At 47.5% G+C, this 17,137-nt stretch overlaps 1 protein-coding gene across 1 annotated transcript in view; it reads left to right on the plus strand.

Moving 5' to 3' along the window:
- The first annotated feature begins 437 nt into the window (after nt 1-437).
- Nucleotides 438-17,137, plus strand: part of LOC144161003 (uncharacterized) — a 55,638-nt gene continuing 38,938 nt past the window's right edge. The window contains exon 1 of the mRNA XM_077692074.1: nt 438-665. The gene's annotated coding sequence lies outside the window, so the exon portion shown is untranslated. The remainder of the gene's footprint in view (nt 666-17,137) is intronic.

Raw genomic sequence — 17,137 nt, forward strand, 5'->3', positions numbered from 1 at the left:
TTTTCGGGTGCGGATGTAGCGCTCGTTGTTTGTATTCTTTTACGAATTCAAAATTGCGCTTAGTAAGTCAAGAGAGTAAGTAAAAGCAGTGATGTACGAGAAAAGCTTTGCGACTTCGTGCGACCATATGACACATGCAGGTGCTGCTTCCAGCGAAAGGGTCTTCTTGCTGATAACAAGGTAAACAGAAATTCCCCTGCTGCTCTGGGCGAAAGACCTTTCCATGTTTCTTGGCAATCCGGTCGGTGCACCGGCAGTCGTCCGTCTAGCATCCCCCTCCTCTAGGAAAGGGAAGTGGAAACGACGACTGCAGGAAAAGCCACTCCTCGAGCCCGCAAGGGCGCCGGAAAAGAAATGTTGAAACAAACACGGCACCTCCGCGCGCACACGCAGAAAAGCCCAGTCAAACCGGACAAGGGCTCAAAAGTGGGGGAGAGAACGGGCGAGGAAAAGGGCGGAAAGACGCTAACGGATTTTGGTGAAAGGGCTCCTATAATACAGGATGTCGCTCGTTTTTTCCCCGGACAAGTGGACACAGGTCCGCACGGGTGCGCACGCGTTCGGCACCGACAGGCAGCGCTCCGGACTGCACGCCGAAGCAGGAGCGAGAGCGAAGCCCACCGACGGCACGGAGAGTTGGACGCGCCTCTTGACGCCGAATATCTGTGAGTGGGCTCTTTTCGTTGTCGCGCCAAGGCTTCTTGAAGCCAAAGGGAGAACCCCCTGCAAAGCAGGGAGTCATTTCGAGCTCGAGAAGGGAGGCTTTGCAGAGTGCCATAAGCTTCAGAGCGTGGGTTAAAGCTCCAGGGTCACGGGTTCCATTCCGGCAGCGGCGATTTCTTTTCAGGTGGAGGTGAAAAGCGAAAACAACCGGGTGTCGAGATTTCTACGCACGTTGAAGGTCCTTAAGTTGTCGAAATTTATCTTGAGCTCTCCACCAAAGCTCACCCGTAGCATAGGTGTATTTTGCCGTGGTGAACACCCAAAATTTGAATGTGAAAAGCTCAGGGTCATCCTTCAAGATAAGCTGCATACTTACCCCTAGTGCTTGATGTCATCGAATCATTATCCTTGTTTAGGTTTTCGTTTCGTTAATGAGGGGCCGCTCAGATTGACAGTTCTGCGTGTTTTTCTTGATCAGAATCGATATCGTTTGCCACTGATTGGATGTAAAATGGATGATGAACATTGGGATTGCAGATGATAAGTGTCTCAATTTTTCACTTGCTTCAAATCCTATTTCCATGGTTTCGTGCGACGAATTTGCATGCCCAACAAAAGAAGTTAGTACAAAAGAAATAGCTCGATCGAGAGCCACGTCTCCAGAATTCGTAGATAGATCTCAAGCATGACTTGGAAAAGACGCCCCCAGTGTCAAGCACTGTTTCACGGCGCGCTGGTGGTGCACTCTGCAGGATGATACGCTGTCCAGGGTTTGAAGGAAGTCCGTCTGGTCAGGTTGTGAGTTTATAACGAAGCTTCTCCCACTGACCAAGCCAGCTGCACAATTTCGACGCTTCGTAACCCGTACGCGATCCTTGTTCCCAATGAGGCGAGGCAAGACGTCGTCGTTGTGTGTATGCTCACTAAAGCTGTCGCAGTGACCGAGCGTAGATACTGGAAAAGTTGTCCTCCGCCCTGTTAGATATTATGGCGCAAGGCCGACTACGGACAAAGGCCGCCCCAAAAGAAGCAAAAACAAAAAAATCTGTCCTGTTGCTGGTATCTGTAGTCTTGAGTATTGGAATTGACTACGGGGTTTCGAGCTCTTGTTCCTAAGTTTTGGTGTATCTGTGGTGTTCTAAAAATAGTGTGCAGACGGTTACTTCAATTGTATGCAGTGGCATCGAAACTGTCCTGTCACATTCTCTTCTCAGCACTGTAATCAGACAGCAGGAGTGGCGCCACTAGTGCTTTGTCGCAGCTCGGGGGCGTGGCTTCTATCTTCACTTTTCGGAACTGCTAGGGATGCTTCTTGAAAAATGGGATTCCAAGGATGATGGCAGGGAGGGGAGAAAGGGATGTTCATTGTGGAGTTCGAATTCTATCACGGATGCGCTCATAGTGGTTTTGCATATGGACTATGTGAGTAGGTACACATTAAAGTAACACTATTTAAAAGAGCAGGTGCATTTCCTATTACTGCAATTGAAAAAAAAAAGCTATTTAACTGGAGGAAATTAAAAAAAAGGTACATTAAACTCTTATTAACACGAACACACGTATCTTGGAATACCGGCTAAAAAAGCTTTCTCGCCGTGACTCCGACAGGTGTTATGTATTTGCCGCACTCCCCTTACCGGTCTACATGGAAACTTTTTTCGAGTACCATGGATATCCCGCAAAGTCCGGAGCCAGCCTTCGCAAGTGCACGAAGCTCCTGGCTCTCGCCCCGCTACGTGTCGAGTTGATTCTCGCTGCGGGGCGTGCGTTCCGTGCGAGAGATATTTCAGATTATCGAACGAAAGCTCCCCTGTGCACTGGAGCTAGTTACCTGGCCACACATTCTCGGTATTTCGCTCAACTCGAAACTCCGCTTATCTCGACATTTTGAGCGGATATTGCGACTTCGACTTAACACTACGTGGCACCCGATGGCCTCAGCTCGCCCGAGAAATGGGAGCTTTCACCTTAGTGCCCAACCAGTGAGAGAAGGAAGCTCTGCCTGTTGTGTTAAACTCTTTACGGCAGGTTTCCAGTGTATTCTCATCGTCTGTAGCATTCATGTTTTAGGTCTCCGTACACAAGCAAAACGGTGCTGGCTCTCGAAAAAAGCGTACCGTAGAGTTTTTAGCATCGCCAGTCGCCATCATGGCATGAAAGAGGAAGCCCTTATTCGTGTGCTCCAGAACTTCTTAGTGAGCTGAGTCACGTTGACTACGTACCTTCACGCACACCCGGCAGAAAAAATGAAAATAGAAGCTGTGCTCAGAAAAGCCTGCAAGTAGGCCATCAGCCTTCTGCATAACACCTCCACCGAGCGGTTTGAGGCCCTCAGACTGACGAGCTCATTGAGGACAGCTCGAGAGTTTAGCTAACAGCCAAACTGGGCGCCCAATTTTAGACGCATTGGACCACCCTTGCAGCGAGTAGCCATCCCCACAATGTCCCCAGAGTGCATCCCCACTCCGCCTTTCCACAAAACGTGCACCCCGTTCACAACGAGGAGACGCGACAGGCCGGGGCCCAGGCTCTGCACAAACGCTGCGCGAGCTGCGAGGACGTGGTTTACATGGACGCGGCTGACTAGTTCGGTCACGACGCAATGGCAATAGCGATAGTCAATAATCATGTAAATTTCATTGCCCCCGGCTCTCTCTGCACGACGTCCGCAGCGGTGGGCGAAGAAGCGGCCGTAGATCTGGCGATGGTGGCCTCCACAAGAATCAGAGCAGTAATCCGCGCCTCCAAGTCTGCAATCCTACATTTCTCCCGAGAGCAGATCTCCCAGAAGGCGTCCGCAATTTTGATTTCCGCCTTCGACCCGGAATTACGAACCAATAAGATGGAGCTAATCTAGACGCCAGCCTGGCCGGGAACGAATCCGCGCACGACGCCGTTCGACGATCCAGCGGACGTCAATCTGGACGAGGATTTCGCCTCGCTGTCAGGCAGGGACAAACGTGTATACGCGTACATTCCCTACCCATGTGTGTTGTGCGTATTTTATGCAGCTTTCCGGGTCATCCACCTCCACAGATTGGAATGGCTCCTAATTCTCTCATTGCACATTGGATTAGCGACGAGGTTTTGTATGCCTCTGCTAACACAGTGTGCGGCGTCATTTGCGTTAGATATTCAGGCAGAGTTGTACAGGATAACTTTAGGCAGGCGTTTTGCAACGCACGCCCCGCTGGTTACCTCGACAATTATAAAACACGTCGTGTTTACTTTTACACTACATGACTTGGGAAGATCGTGTTAGTTACCTTGCCTACAAACTATCACGCGTAACTGGACTTAAGTGACGTCACTGCACCGTTTTACCTAATAAGTTAATCTCCTTGTCTAACTCCTTATTCTCTTCATTAACCCGTGTTTGGGCCTCAACCGTTCAGGAAAATATCCGCAAGCTAATGTCACTGTGCATAAAAGAGCGTTACGTATAGCCTGCAATGTTCCGTACCTTGCTCGCAACAGAGAACTCTTTATAAACTACAATATCATTACGATGGATAATTTATACCAGCGTAAGCTTTCTCGTTCTTTTAAAGTAGACCTAAACAGAAAGGACAAGATAGCGAAGTTAACAGAAACCACCTTCTCTAATAATACCCGCCACCCTGAATCATCGAAGGGTCTCCAGGTGTCGTACAAACTATGGAAAACAAATGCTTAAATACTGTCTCCCTACTAGGCTAAATGACTTGTGTAATTCTAACATTGACCTAACCAACATTTATTTCACGAATTTACGCCGAATTTTCGCTGAGATGGAAAAGTAATCATTTGTGCTGTATCTTTTCTACGGTTTCACTTTTTCTATTCTCGCGTTTACTGCCAACATGCCTATTGCCCTGTTCGCCGAAACTGCCCGAGGGTAATCAGGGCCAGTCACACTGTTTCCGGCGTTTTTCCTGATTACCTTGGGTAATGTTTATTGCCCAAAATAGACTGGAAAAAATTATTACATTCAATAAATAACTAAAATAATTAATAAACTGTACCACGGGGTACGGTGTACGAGAAAGAAGATCGCAGCGTGTACGCTGCTGTCCCGATCCAGCTTAGCAGAAGACAAAGGAAAGATCGTGATATTAAGACGCCAATTTCCCCTGAATTCTACCGTCAAGATTCCGCCGTCGACGAAGGAGAAGCGCTGATACGGTTTTGCGCGCGAACCACCCAAACCTCGGAGATGCGATTCCCTGCTGCAGCCACTGCTTGGAAATAATTTGCAAATAGATTGTTTGTACGCATATTCTTGCCGTTCTGCTGCGTAACAATATTATTGGAAACAACAAATCCCAAAAGTAAGAAATGAACGTCGAAAGTGCCGAAACGGGAAAAATGCAAGTATAGAAAACACGAAAGCCTAATTGCACTGCTTGCGGGCGGTGTTATTCTAGGCGACAGCAATATGCTCTTCGTCTGCTGAAACCCGGTGAAAACCCAGCTTCCGAGAAGCAGGAGCCTCGCTTGGTCACGTATTGTGGCCCATGTGTCACGCCGTCTGTCCTTGGTGCGTAGGGCAATAAATTATCTGCTCATCCTGTGCTGCATGGCCTTGCGGGGGGGGGGGGGGGGGGGGGTATGTTTTTGCCCACGTTCTACGTTCGCCGCCTAATGGGGACTGAAGCGCAAAAAAAAAAAAAACAATTCATGAAAACCATTTTCCCCGCCAGCCTCGTGGTTGCACGAGGCCGACCAGTGGCGAGGAAGCCTTTCACTGCGTGGGAACCCCATTCATAAGAATACGGCGCACATGAAGGACAAGTTGATAACAAAAACAAAAAGTCATCCACTCAACATTAAGACAGAAATAACCAATGCAGTTATCGCACTCTACGAAACTGTCCCACTGATTCATTCATTCATTCACATCTATACAGCTCAAAAATATTGGACAGCATGCCACAGGCCAGTAACTGCGAATTTAAGTGGAAATGCCGCGTCCGGCATCGGCGTTCATGAAACAAAGATTAACAAAGATCAAATTGATGGTTTCGTAAGTTCAAACTTTTGTTCCGCGTATGTGCATACTCCCATATCAGCATCCGCATCTTGAAAAGCAAGCAACTCCGTAGGGAGCGGTATACTGCGGAATGAAATTCCAAACATTGCAAAATATCGTCGCTTCGAATTCACCGCACTTGAAACACCGCTCTGCGTCTTTGTACGCCAATAGGAGCTATAAGCGCTTCTACCGAGCTCTGCTCCATCATAGGAAGGCACATAATGACTGCTCACCTGCTTGAGGAGTCAGCGCACGTTAAAGCTGCCCATACTCATCAGTAGCCCTCCAGCATGGCGGGGTGTAGCTTCCTCACCTTGAACCTGCCAAATTTTAAGTTTCTCACGTGTGGAATTGCGAAATAATTGCATAATATTTGAAGCTGTGTCATACTTCTAGACTAGTGGTAGGTCTATTACAATTATGTACTCTCACCTTGCGACAATGTCTGCGTCACGAGGGGGATGGGTGACACACCTTCGCGTCGCAACTGCTGTGCTGGCGTCCGCTGCTGCTGGTACGCACAGCGGCCGCCTCCTTTCTCGCAGTGAGCCTTCCTGGTGTCCCCTTGCATCTTCTCCCGAGCGCGACTCCGCTGCACAGTTGCCGCTGAGACAGACGCCTCAGAGCTCATCGCAGTACAGGCCACACGGCCACACAGAAATGTCTAGTTGCGCAACTGCCCGTTCATCATGATCGTCATGATGTTTTTTCGATTGCATCATTTTCGCCTCTGAGTTAAGCAAGCCACAGGAATCATACCTCGGCAAAGTTGGACCGGCTCACTCACTCACTAACAAATCTATTTGGGAACCACCTCTCATCCAAACTCAGGCTCATTGCCGAACAACTCATCTACGCTCACTTAAACTCAAACAGCGAGCGCAAAACTCGGAACTCACTCGGGCTCAGAACTCAAATGAACACGGAACTCACTCGAACTCAGACCTCTGAAAAACTGAAAATGTACTCAAAACTAGCTTGGGCTCAGAACTTAAAACTGACTCAGAACTCACTGGGGTTCAGGATGGACTCATAACTCAGGTTCAGATTGCACTGGGGTTCAGATTGGACCTAGAACTCAGACTGACTCCGATGGATGCAGAATTCATATGCATTCAGAGGTTTTAAAATTCACGGGGATTCACAAACTATACGCACGCAAGTTTTGTGCTCAAATTAATGCATTTGCCATGCATGTACTGCAGTGAGGTAGAAAATAATTTTTGCTGTAGATTTAGCGCAGCAATAATTGCTGGTCATTTAGAATAGCTCCGCTTTTAAGCAAATTCAAGTGCGTCGTCGTTGTCGTCGTCGTCGTCATCATCATCATCCTGTCTATGCTCACTCCAGGGCACAGGCCTATATCTCCAATTATCCTACCTTTATCTTTATCTCTAATAGATCTCCAATTATTCCGGTTCTGTGCTAACTGCGACCAATTTATCCGTGAAAACTTCTGGACTTCATTTGCCAGTTTAACTTTCTACTGCCCCCGGCAACGCTTGCCGTCTCTAGGGATCCACTCTGTTACCCTTAATGACCAACGGTTATCTAGCCTTCGCATTACATGTCCTGCCCAGGACCATTTCCTTTTCGTAATTTCTACTAATATGTGCTTAAAATGCGTTTGTTTTCTGACGCACTCCTCTTTCTTGTCCCTTAACGTTACACCTATCATCTTCCGTTCCATTGCTCGCGGAGTCGTCCTCAAATGAAGTTGAACCCACTTAGTGAGCCTCCATGTTTCTGCCCCGTATGGTTGGTTGGTTGCCTCCCACAAGGTTCTGCCCCGTAGGTGAGTACCGTTAAGATGCAGCTGTCATACACTTTCTTCTTCAGGGACAATGGCAGGCTGGCATTCATTATCTGCGAATGCCTGCCGTACGCACTCCACCCCATTCTTATCCTTCCAGTTATCTCTGCCTTATGGTTGGGATCCCGGTTCACTACTTAGCCTAAGTAGATATTATTCACTTACCACTGCCCGGCCACCTATTGCAAACCGCTGTTATCTCCCGCGGCTATTGAGCATTACTTTCGTTCTCTGCGAATTAATTTTCAGGCCCGCGGTTCTACTCTGTTTGTCTAGTGGAAAACCTGGCGAGCAGGGGCAAACCTGACCGGACCTGGACAGCGGAAAACCTGTCCAGCAAAACTGGCCATGCCTAATAAACTTGGAAGAACGCGAGCATCGTCCTAATTCATAAGGAAGGTGGCATTAAAGACTCGAAAATTGCAGGCCGATCAGCTTGCTGTCAGTCTTCTACAAAGTACTTACCCAGGTAATCGCTAACAGAATTTATTCCGCCTTGGATATCAGTCAACCTAATGAACTAGCAGGGTTTCACGAAGGCTGTTCAACAATAGACCGTATCTGCACGATCAATCAGGTGATTCTGGAGTGCGCGGAGTATACTCAATCCCTACACATAGCCTTAAACTGCGTATTATTAAATACTAAATCCTTGATATGAACTGCGTGTTCCTGACATAGAGGATTCAGGCACGAGGTTGTGCTGGGCCGGGGGGAGAAACAGAGGACATTGAACAAGGTGCACTCAGTTCGTTTACATCGAAGCTTTTAGATGCAGAGCACCTGATTCACTCGCCTTGTCCCTCTGGCGTCGTCGTCGTCGTCGTCGGCGTTGTCCACCCCTCCCCCATTATCCTCGCCGCGCCAGCTGCGCTCTCCGCTGCCCACCCCCTCTCCTCTCCGATAGCGAACACTCTCTCGCGAGGGGCATTGGATTGGCTTGGATGGGATTGGCTTGGATTGGCTAGGCTTGGATTGGCTTGGCTAGGCTTGGCTTGGCTAGGCTTGGATTGGATTGGATTTGGATTTCGATTGGATTGGATTAAAGTGGATTGTGTTGGATTGTGTTGCGTCATAGCCGCGGCACGTTGCGTCATAGCCGCGGCAGACGCGCTGGGGCCGGCGCATGTGCAGTACTCTCTTCCGCGGTTTCCTCTCCTTCGGGCGCGCTGCGCATATAACCGGTGTGCCGTTCTCCGGCGAAGCAACATCCACGCTTGGCTCAAACACCTATAGTCCACGCCGCTTTACAAGTACGCCAACGTCATCATCGACTGGGACCGGCTTACGCAGTCCCCTCAACGTTATGCGCGCTATAAAACGCGGTCCCTTCGCCGCTCCGCCAATGCGTCTCATCTACACAGGGGTTCCCGCGAGGGGAGGTGGGAGTTTTATTTTTTTTATGGTTTGGGAACTTTGGGTACCGTGCAATCCTGTTTTGCATCCTGAAAAAACGCCTTGGGGCAAAAACCCAAGTATTTGAAGCACGAGGCTTTAATGGATGTGCCTTTGTTTTTAGATGCAGCGCATCTCATTTACTCGCCTTGTCCCTCCGGCGTCGTCGTCGGCGTTGTCCGCCCTTCCCCCATTCTCCTCGCCGCGCCAGCTGCGCTCTCCGCCGCTCAGCCCCTCTCCTCTCCGATAGCGAACACTCTCTCGCGAGGGGCATTGGATTGGATTCGATTGGATTGACTTGGATTGAATTGGCTTGGCTTGGCTTGGCTTGGATTGGATTGGATTAAAGTGGATTGTGTTGGATTGTGTTGCGTCATAGCCGCGCCACGTTGCGTCATAGCCGCGGCAGGGGGTTCACGGCACGTTTCACGCGATGGGAGAATAAAATCTAACGGAAACAACGGAACCCCCTATGCGTCGCGTCTACACAGGGGTTCCCGCGAGGGGAGGTGGGAGTTTTTGTTTGCATGCTTGCTTGCTTATAGGCAGCTGATGCCGAAGGAGGCGTTCGCCGGGGCACCAACTTCAAACTTTGACGGACGAGCACGTGATAGGGAAACAGAAAGACGGCGTTCCGCATTTAACCTCTTTTGTCTCGTTAAGGGGTTAAGGTTAAGGGGCGTATAGTACGGACTCCAGCGCGCCTAAGAAGTCGAAAATGGCCGAGTATGCGGAACATGTAGGCTGTCTGCTTAAGAGTGCCGTCCTACACGAACGGATGTGTCTTCCCCTCCATCACAGATAATTTACGAAATTGAATGGCGGCGAGAACCGGCTAGTCGCAGCACCGCTTTTCTTTGCTTAATATTCTTTGTCACCTCAAATTTCTTGGTCACGCACCTTCCCACAGTTGAAGTGATTATGATTTCTATACCGTTTTGTGAATATCACGGTAATGTGTTTTGTTTTCGGCAACGGCCAGTATTCAGGCTGCACGAAGAGTACTGAGCCGCCTCGTCAACGTACCGTGACCAGTGCTCCCCCTCTGGTTCGCTTAAATTTAAGTGAAATACCGAAATATTTTACAGCGAAGCTGTATATGTGCAATTCTCCCCAGGTTCTCGAGTTAATTCTTACTGCTGGGAGCAGCACGTCAAATTAATACAACGTGACATGGACGTTCACTAGCGTCCCTCAGTCACTTGGAGCAGACAAGATCAGCAGCTCGACATCGGCTGTGTAATAATCCGATTGGCTGATTTGAAGTGATATATATTTATTTCGACTTTAAAGGGACACTGAAGTGAATTTGAAAAGCTCCCGTTTTTGCTTGCACTGCGTAGACTGGGACAAATTAACACACTTTTCATCGTTTATCCGGTTGATAAGTCGGTAATTATTTTATAAAGCCCTAAAGAAGAAAAACTACCATGCGTGTTCTGCGGCGGCCGAACCAACTAAAGGCTGTCACTTTGGGAAATGATGCACCGTGATTGGACGATGTCCAAGATTAGCATTCAAACAAGTTTCGGTTTCGGTTCTGTAAAACAACATGCTTGACATCCGACTTTATCGTTGACGGGCATTCTCGATATCTCAATAATCGTCATACCGTGCTTCTGCCAGGTTCTCGGCTGCAAAATGCCTAAGATACGCCTCCCAGGACGGATTGGAATCGTAGCAATCCCTAGCCGAGGCCTACGCCGTCGATGAACGCCTTCCGCTTCACCGCAGACGCTCAAATGTCATGCGTGCGCTTTTCCCCCCTATTTCGAGCTTGCCTCACTCATGCCTGTATCGTAAAAAGCGTGCTCGCACCAGGCCAAGGGTCTGCTGATCCTGGCCTGTGCCCACTGCTGGCAAGCAGTCGGTGCTTATGGCAACAGCACGCCAACGAGAACTCGCTAGCGCGTCAGTGTCAGTCTGCGCGTGTTCTGCGAACTCGTTCGTGGAGCAGTGAACGCTACGGCCCAAAAGTGGTGAACTCAGTATAGAAAACATCGGCCGAAAAAAATCAACCTCAAAAAAAAAAAAAAAAAAAAAAGGGAACAAGAAGAACGTCACCTCGGGGATTCAAACTTCCAACTTGCAAAATAACCTACCTAGCGCTCCAGACCACTCGGCCTCAGGCCAGCGCTGGTGGCGTTGGAAATATGAGGTATATAATGTATAACCAGTTTACACTTTTATTTAGTTTTTAGCACTTCTAACAGCTTAGGTGACTATTTGCTGTATAGCGTTCGTGCAGTAAGCGTCCCCCAAATTTCCACAATATCTCACGTCTAGCAATTACATTATTAGACAGAAAAGCATCCGCAGATGCGTAGTCGTGCTGCTGACCGCTGTGCTTGTTCACCCGGCGCAAAAAAGTGATTCTGCTCCCTAGTTTTACGCTGTACGGTAAAAGTATCAGTTGATTTTATTTCCTTATTACCCATATTGACTTCGCTGACTGTTCTCCGGCCTTCAAGTGGCCTTAGGTTTTCCTACTAGCGCAACAGTCAGCGAAGCGTCGGATGTACGCGTGTGCAGCGCTTCTGTGGAGCGACCTGGACTCGGAGCTTGATACAGTGTACAAACTAACAAACCAAAGAAACGCACAGTCTTCCATTCACAAACATGTCGTGGCTTAGTTTCAACTCAGCGAACGAATTGCGACGGCCCGTCGGCGGCCGGCAGAATAAACGCTGGGCCTACTGATGCTGCTGTGCGGCTATAACAAGCCTAGTGTGCGCAGTACGGCGGTTTCGGGTTGTCTGACATCGTATCAGGCGACCTGTTCTTGTGTCACCATGGGAAACGACCTCAAGAAACACACGAGTTGGCGGGAGAATCAAAATTTTAACGTACAGTAACCCCCCGTTATAATGAAACCGCTTTAGTCGAGATATCTCTTTTTTCGAAATTTATTCTGGTCCCAACACAAACGCATGCATTTTAGGCCGCATTACTCGAATTGCATGTAGAGCTTGACTCGCTTAAAGCGAAGTGGCGAGAGGAGGCATGGCCGAGCGGCGGCGACGCACCGGTGGGTCAACGCAAGCTGGTCATTTTGCGGCGATTTTTTCCAGCCGGTCATGCTCGATTCGCGCCACCCGACCATAGACAAACGATCAGAATGCCTGGTAGGGTCATTGAATTTCGTTCGTAGACATTGATCAATGGCGTGGACACTGACACTCGAAGCGTAGCATTAGCAGCTTCGTCGACAACGGGGCGCCGAAAAACTCTTGTTCTGCAAACTTCACTGCTGCACACCTCGGGAAAAAATTCGCAAAGATCATGCAAAGCCCCTGGTGCAAAACCGGTCAGTTTTCACAAGTGCGGTGTGCACATAAAATGAGTGGTTAATCGTTTTTTGAGCGCAAGAAACACAACCTCAGACTCGAGCCGCTGCATTCGCGGCGCTTTCCAGCGCGAAACTCGTGTAGCGTTCCGTGACGCCAGCATGACCCCGTGTAAATTCGCCACCGCCACTGCCACTTTTATGGGCGGCGACCATAGCCTCGTGCAATGCTTGGTCAAATCGGAGCACGGGTTCCCGCGCACGGGAAGAACTTGAACAAGGCAACGCTCACTCCCTTTTTTCATTTCATTTCATTTCATTTATTTACTTTCAGGGCCCGAGGGCATTACGGAAAGGAGTGGGGTTTGAGAACAAAAAAAATGTGCAAACAATACATTCAAAGCACTTCTTGTTGGGTGATGATTTTGAAGTTATTTACGTCCGTGATGGAGGCGATGGCGGCGGGGAGGTGGTTCCAGTCCCTGCTAGTTCGTGGAATGAAAGAGTCATGATAAAGATTAGTTCGACTAGATGGCCCTGAATAAAGCTTTGCTTCTCTAAATACTTCGCGTTTTGATTCCTTGCAGTTGTGGTGCAATTAAAGCTCAATTGCTTTAGCTTTTATCGAGTGGTCGCTTATACAGAAATACCGCTTATAGCGAAATTTTTAGCAGCTATGCTGACTTCTTTATAACGCCATATTGAATAATTCTTACTGAGTAAAGCATCGTTTGCAGCCAGAAAAGCGCTGGGGCACTATAAAACGCCAAATCTTACGAATAAAACAAACTGGTACTTTGTCTGCATGGCCCCTTGCAAGACGTGTGGATGAAGTTGGCTTTGTCGCAAGGCGCTTTCATTTGAGGGCATCGAAAAATGTGTGAAAACAGCGCAGTGCAGCTCGGCTGCTTAGTTCATTTTAACTGACATTGACATTGACATAGACCTATTGAGTAGTATCATACAAATTTTTCAAAAACAGAGTTTAGCAGAAAGAGGTCCCATGGAAAAATCCCACAGGGGGACCTCCCGTTAAATAATGGAAACAAAATTTATCGTCAGCAAGGCAGCATGCGCGATGAGCAAGATAGGACATAAAAAGACAAATTCACATAAACAGTTATACACTGGTAGTAGGTTCGAATACTGCGCATATATGTGTTAGGTAGTTCAAAATGTTATCATTTACATTTTTTTTTCTTGTACAGTGAAACACGAATAAGAATCAGTACATGAGATTTAGCGATATAAGGAACAGGCGCTCAGAGTTTCATTACAGAAATTTGGCGAGAACATAATTTTTTTCAGACCTCTTAAAAAATGATTTGATTTGATTGTGGGGTTTAACGCGCCAACGCAATGTGGGCGATGAGGCGCGCCGTAGTGGAGGGCTCCGGATTAATTTTGACCACCTGGGGATCTTTAACGGCGCCGAAATCTCGTACACATGGGCGTTTTTGCTTTTCGCCACCACCAGAAAAGCGGCCGCCGCGGCCGGGAATCGAACCCACGACCTCGTGCTCAGCAGCGCAACGCCTTAGCCACGGAGCCACCGCGGCGGGTACCTATTAAAAAAAAGAAAAAAATAATGATAGAGTGCGAGGAGGGGTACAATTTAGGTAAAGGAGTAAGGAATTTCTGATTGAAGCCGCAGAAAATAAGCGCTTGTGTTCAATTGTTGGATCGGACAGTTGAAAGTAGTATATTACGTTGCACTGAACATCTGGTGTTGTTTGTGTTCAGCAAACATATTCTGTCAAAGGACGCGATAAAGTCAGGGTTATCTCGTATACGGGAAATATCGCGGAAGGATGTCCAGGTGGTGGAAGATGGGTTGGAAAGTAGATTGGCAATCACTGAATGTAACTAAAGCAACAGCTTAATATTGTAGCCGACGCAGTGGTGCAAGATGGGGTGCAATGCAGTGCAGCTACAATGCAAAGGACCCCTGTGGTGCAATGCAGTGCAGTGCAGTTAAGGTGCAATGGGGAAAGATACGTGTTGCCCCAAGAAGGCAAACAATGCGTAAGGTGGCTGTGGATGAACGACAAATACAACGATCGTGGAAGAAACAATTGACAAAAATAACGGGTTTTAAACTCGACATCCAAGGATTTATTGAAAGAGAGAACCATTTTATTTCAGTTGACGTGGTTGTGGAAATTTCCAGGTTTTTAGAAGAAATATTCACTTCAGAAAAAATACTTCAAAAAATATTTACTGAAGGCTCTATTAGCGGATCTATCCAACAAAATGTTTACCCAGCCCATGTCATGAATGTTTTAGCAGAATTGACGGTTATCGAATTACCTTTTCGGGTGAGCTTCGCCAAACTTGTGTTTGTGGATTCTAGCAGCAGGAGAATAGAGCAGTGATCCTAATGGTAAATTCTACGATTCCAGCGGTTTGTGAGACCGTGAAGTTGTATTAAATATGATAAATCAGCGTGCTGGGACCCTGTGGAATACAACGTGTGGGAAAGATTAATAAAGAAGCAAGTCCATCACCTAGTGCATTTGTAACTAGACACGTAATCTAGATTCGTAATCTAGACAGGTGTTGATGTGTCCAATGAGTATGATGTGTTTATTTTATTTGTTAAGGTTAGTCGTAAATTTATCAAAAACTTAGCAGAAATCTGAATATGAATGCGACGGAGAACGAGAGATGGATGCGATAATAGTGCTTGTTTTGGAAAGGAAAGACTTATCAAGCTCAATCCAGACCGCTTGACATTTGTTGGTTGCGACATAGATGCCATACGACGAGTGTATGTTACTGTGTTGGAGAGAAAAATAGCCGAAACAACAACCTGCCGTAATTCACATTCACCTCTACCCCCACTGTTTTATTTGTTTTAATTTTATCCATTTAGTACTGCAGGCCTTGTTCAGGCTCATACAGCGTGGGCGTGCAAGTATACACACTCGGGTACAAATCAAGCAATGTCGCACATGCAGAGAGAAACAGAATCACGAGACGGAGGGGAAAATAAAGCTGAACGTTGAAAGCTATTGCACAAAATCACGGTCAGGTCACAAAACATCGTCGTGGCATCCGCAGGTGCTATAGTGATCGGTGTGTCCTGAAGCGCTCACAAACAAACAAAAAAGACAGACTTTTACTCTTCATAAAACAGCCTTTCTCTATTTCGAACAAATGCATCGGCACGGGAAAGATTGACGCGTTCACGTGGCAGTTTATTCCTCCCTTCCACTGCTGACGGGAGGAATGAATATCCAAACAGCGTGACATGAATAGTTGGCACGAAGGGAGTGGTGATTAGGCGGGTTCTTAGATATGGTTAAACGGTTTAACTTTAAGGAACAGACACGACGACGGGCTGCAAGGGTATACGTACGCACGCCTACCTGCGCAGCTCGGTGACACTGTCGTGCCCCGAACACTTCGAATACAGAAGCCACGGGCCTTGTGTTGTACATTTTCGAATTTTTTGAAAAGATATCCTTGACGGGGGTTCCAAACAAACAACTTAACCCAAATTAATCCATCTTGACGCTTTTCTCGCCATACTCCATCTCAATCGACCTGAATACCTACTTTAATACGTCTTAATTCATCTTAAGCCACCTTATCCCATCCTAATTCATCTTAATCCACCTGAATCTATCTCAATCCATATTTCCACTTTATAATACGTGACTGCCAACCACTAAACAATCGTTGATTAACTTTGCTAATCACTAATCATTTCTTGCGCGGCTGGCACGCTAGCCGAACAGCGGCGCCAGTGCACCACCGCGCCGCTCCACTGCGCTGTTTTTCCACTGAGGTCACGCGATACCTTTCTAACAATTCATGTGGACGCCGACAATCACAACTGGGCCCCTTCGCGTTCACTTTTCGCATTTGATGGGACATATAAGGCTTTCGCTCTAGTGACACGAAAGCGCCGCTTAAAAGATGAAACAGCACGAAACCCAAGGCAGTTTGAAACGGACAGTCCCATGTTTGTACAATGTGGTAAACCCGTAGCGCTTCAACGTTTAATTAGGCTTTTTATAATTCAGAAAAATACCAATGGCAAGGTAGAGACTATCGTGTTGTGTTCTTTGCATTCGTTTGGACTACTGCCCGGATGCGGTTGTCCATTTCGTTTGGCCCACACAAACGGCCCCTCCTGCACGGTGCAAATCATCAGTTACATACCATAATGTACAGCGCACGGCCTAATGCAATGTGAAACATCCAGAACCACTAAGAGTTTTGAAAAAAAAAAAAGCGTACGCGTATCGATTCAGACCACTTTTACACAAGCTTTCATGGATATGAAAAAAAGAAAACGGGAAAAATTGCGGCGCCGTTACAATACGAATCAGAAGAGACTGCACCCAAAAGCCACAAATGGCAGAGTTCTTCACTGCACATCAGTTCCGAAACTCCTTTTTCAGAATGTGGGTGGCGCAGGCCCCCCTGCTTTGTTGACGGTGACGGGTACGCGGCGCCTTTGTGTTTGTGTTTTGCAAACACAAACACAAAGACTTTGCTAACCATTTACTTAATTACAAAGCTATTTTGTATATTTTCTTGTTGAGCGTGCTTTTCAAATTGCAAACCATAAATTTGGTAACATCTACTTGAGTTCCGCGTTTCCTTTTATGACTTGCGGCAGCAGCCACAAGCGCTTGAGTACCACTTCCACTCTCTGCTGACAGATGAGAGGTTCATATGATAGCACATAAAACGTTCCCAAGTTTTCAGGCAAACCACATTTGCACTCATTTTGTGATGCCGACTCCGCCTGTATTTTAACAGCTTCGCTGAATTATTGAAGAGGACTTGGTGCCAATAAGTTGTGCTTTTTACCACCACCCATCTTCGAATCAGGATACCCAGCCCAAAACCCGTACCGCAACCCTTGAGCGAATGAACGTACAGGATTACGGAGACCAACCTACCACAGCTGAGTTAGCACGCCGTTTGGAATTTTTAAATTGCGAGGTAT

This window comes from Haemaphysalis longicornis, unplaced genomic scaffold, assembly GCF_048455015.1.
Source record: "Haemaphysalis longicornis isolate Haplotype H1 unplaced genomic scaffold, Haemaphysalis longicornis Haplotype H1 scaffold_11, whole genome shotgun sequence".
NCBI classification, from domain to species: Eukaryota; Metazoa; Arthropoda; class Arachnida; order Ixodida; family Ixodidae; genus Haemaphysalis; species Haemaphysalis longicornis.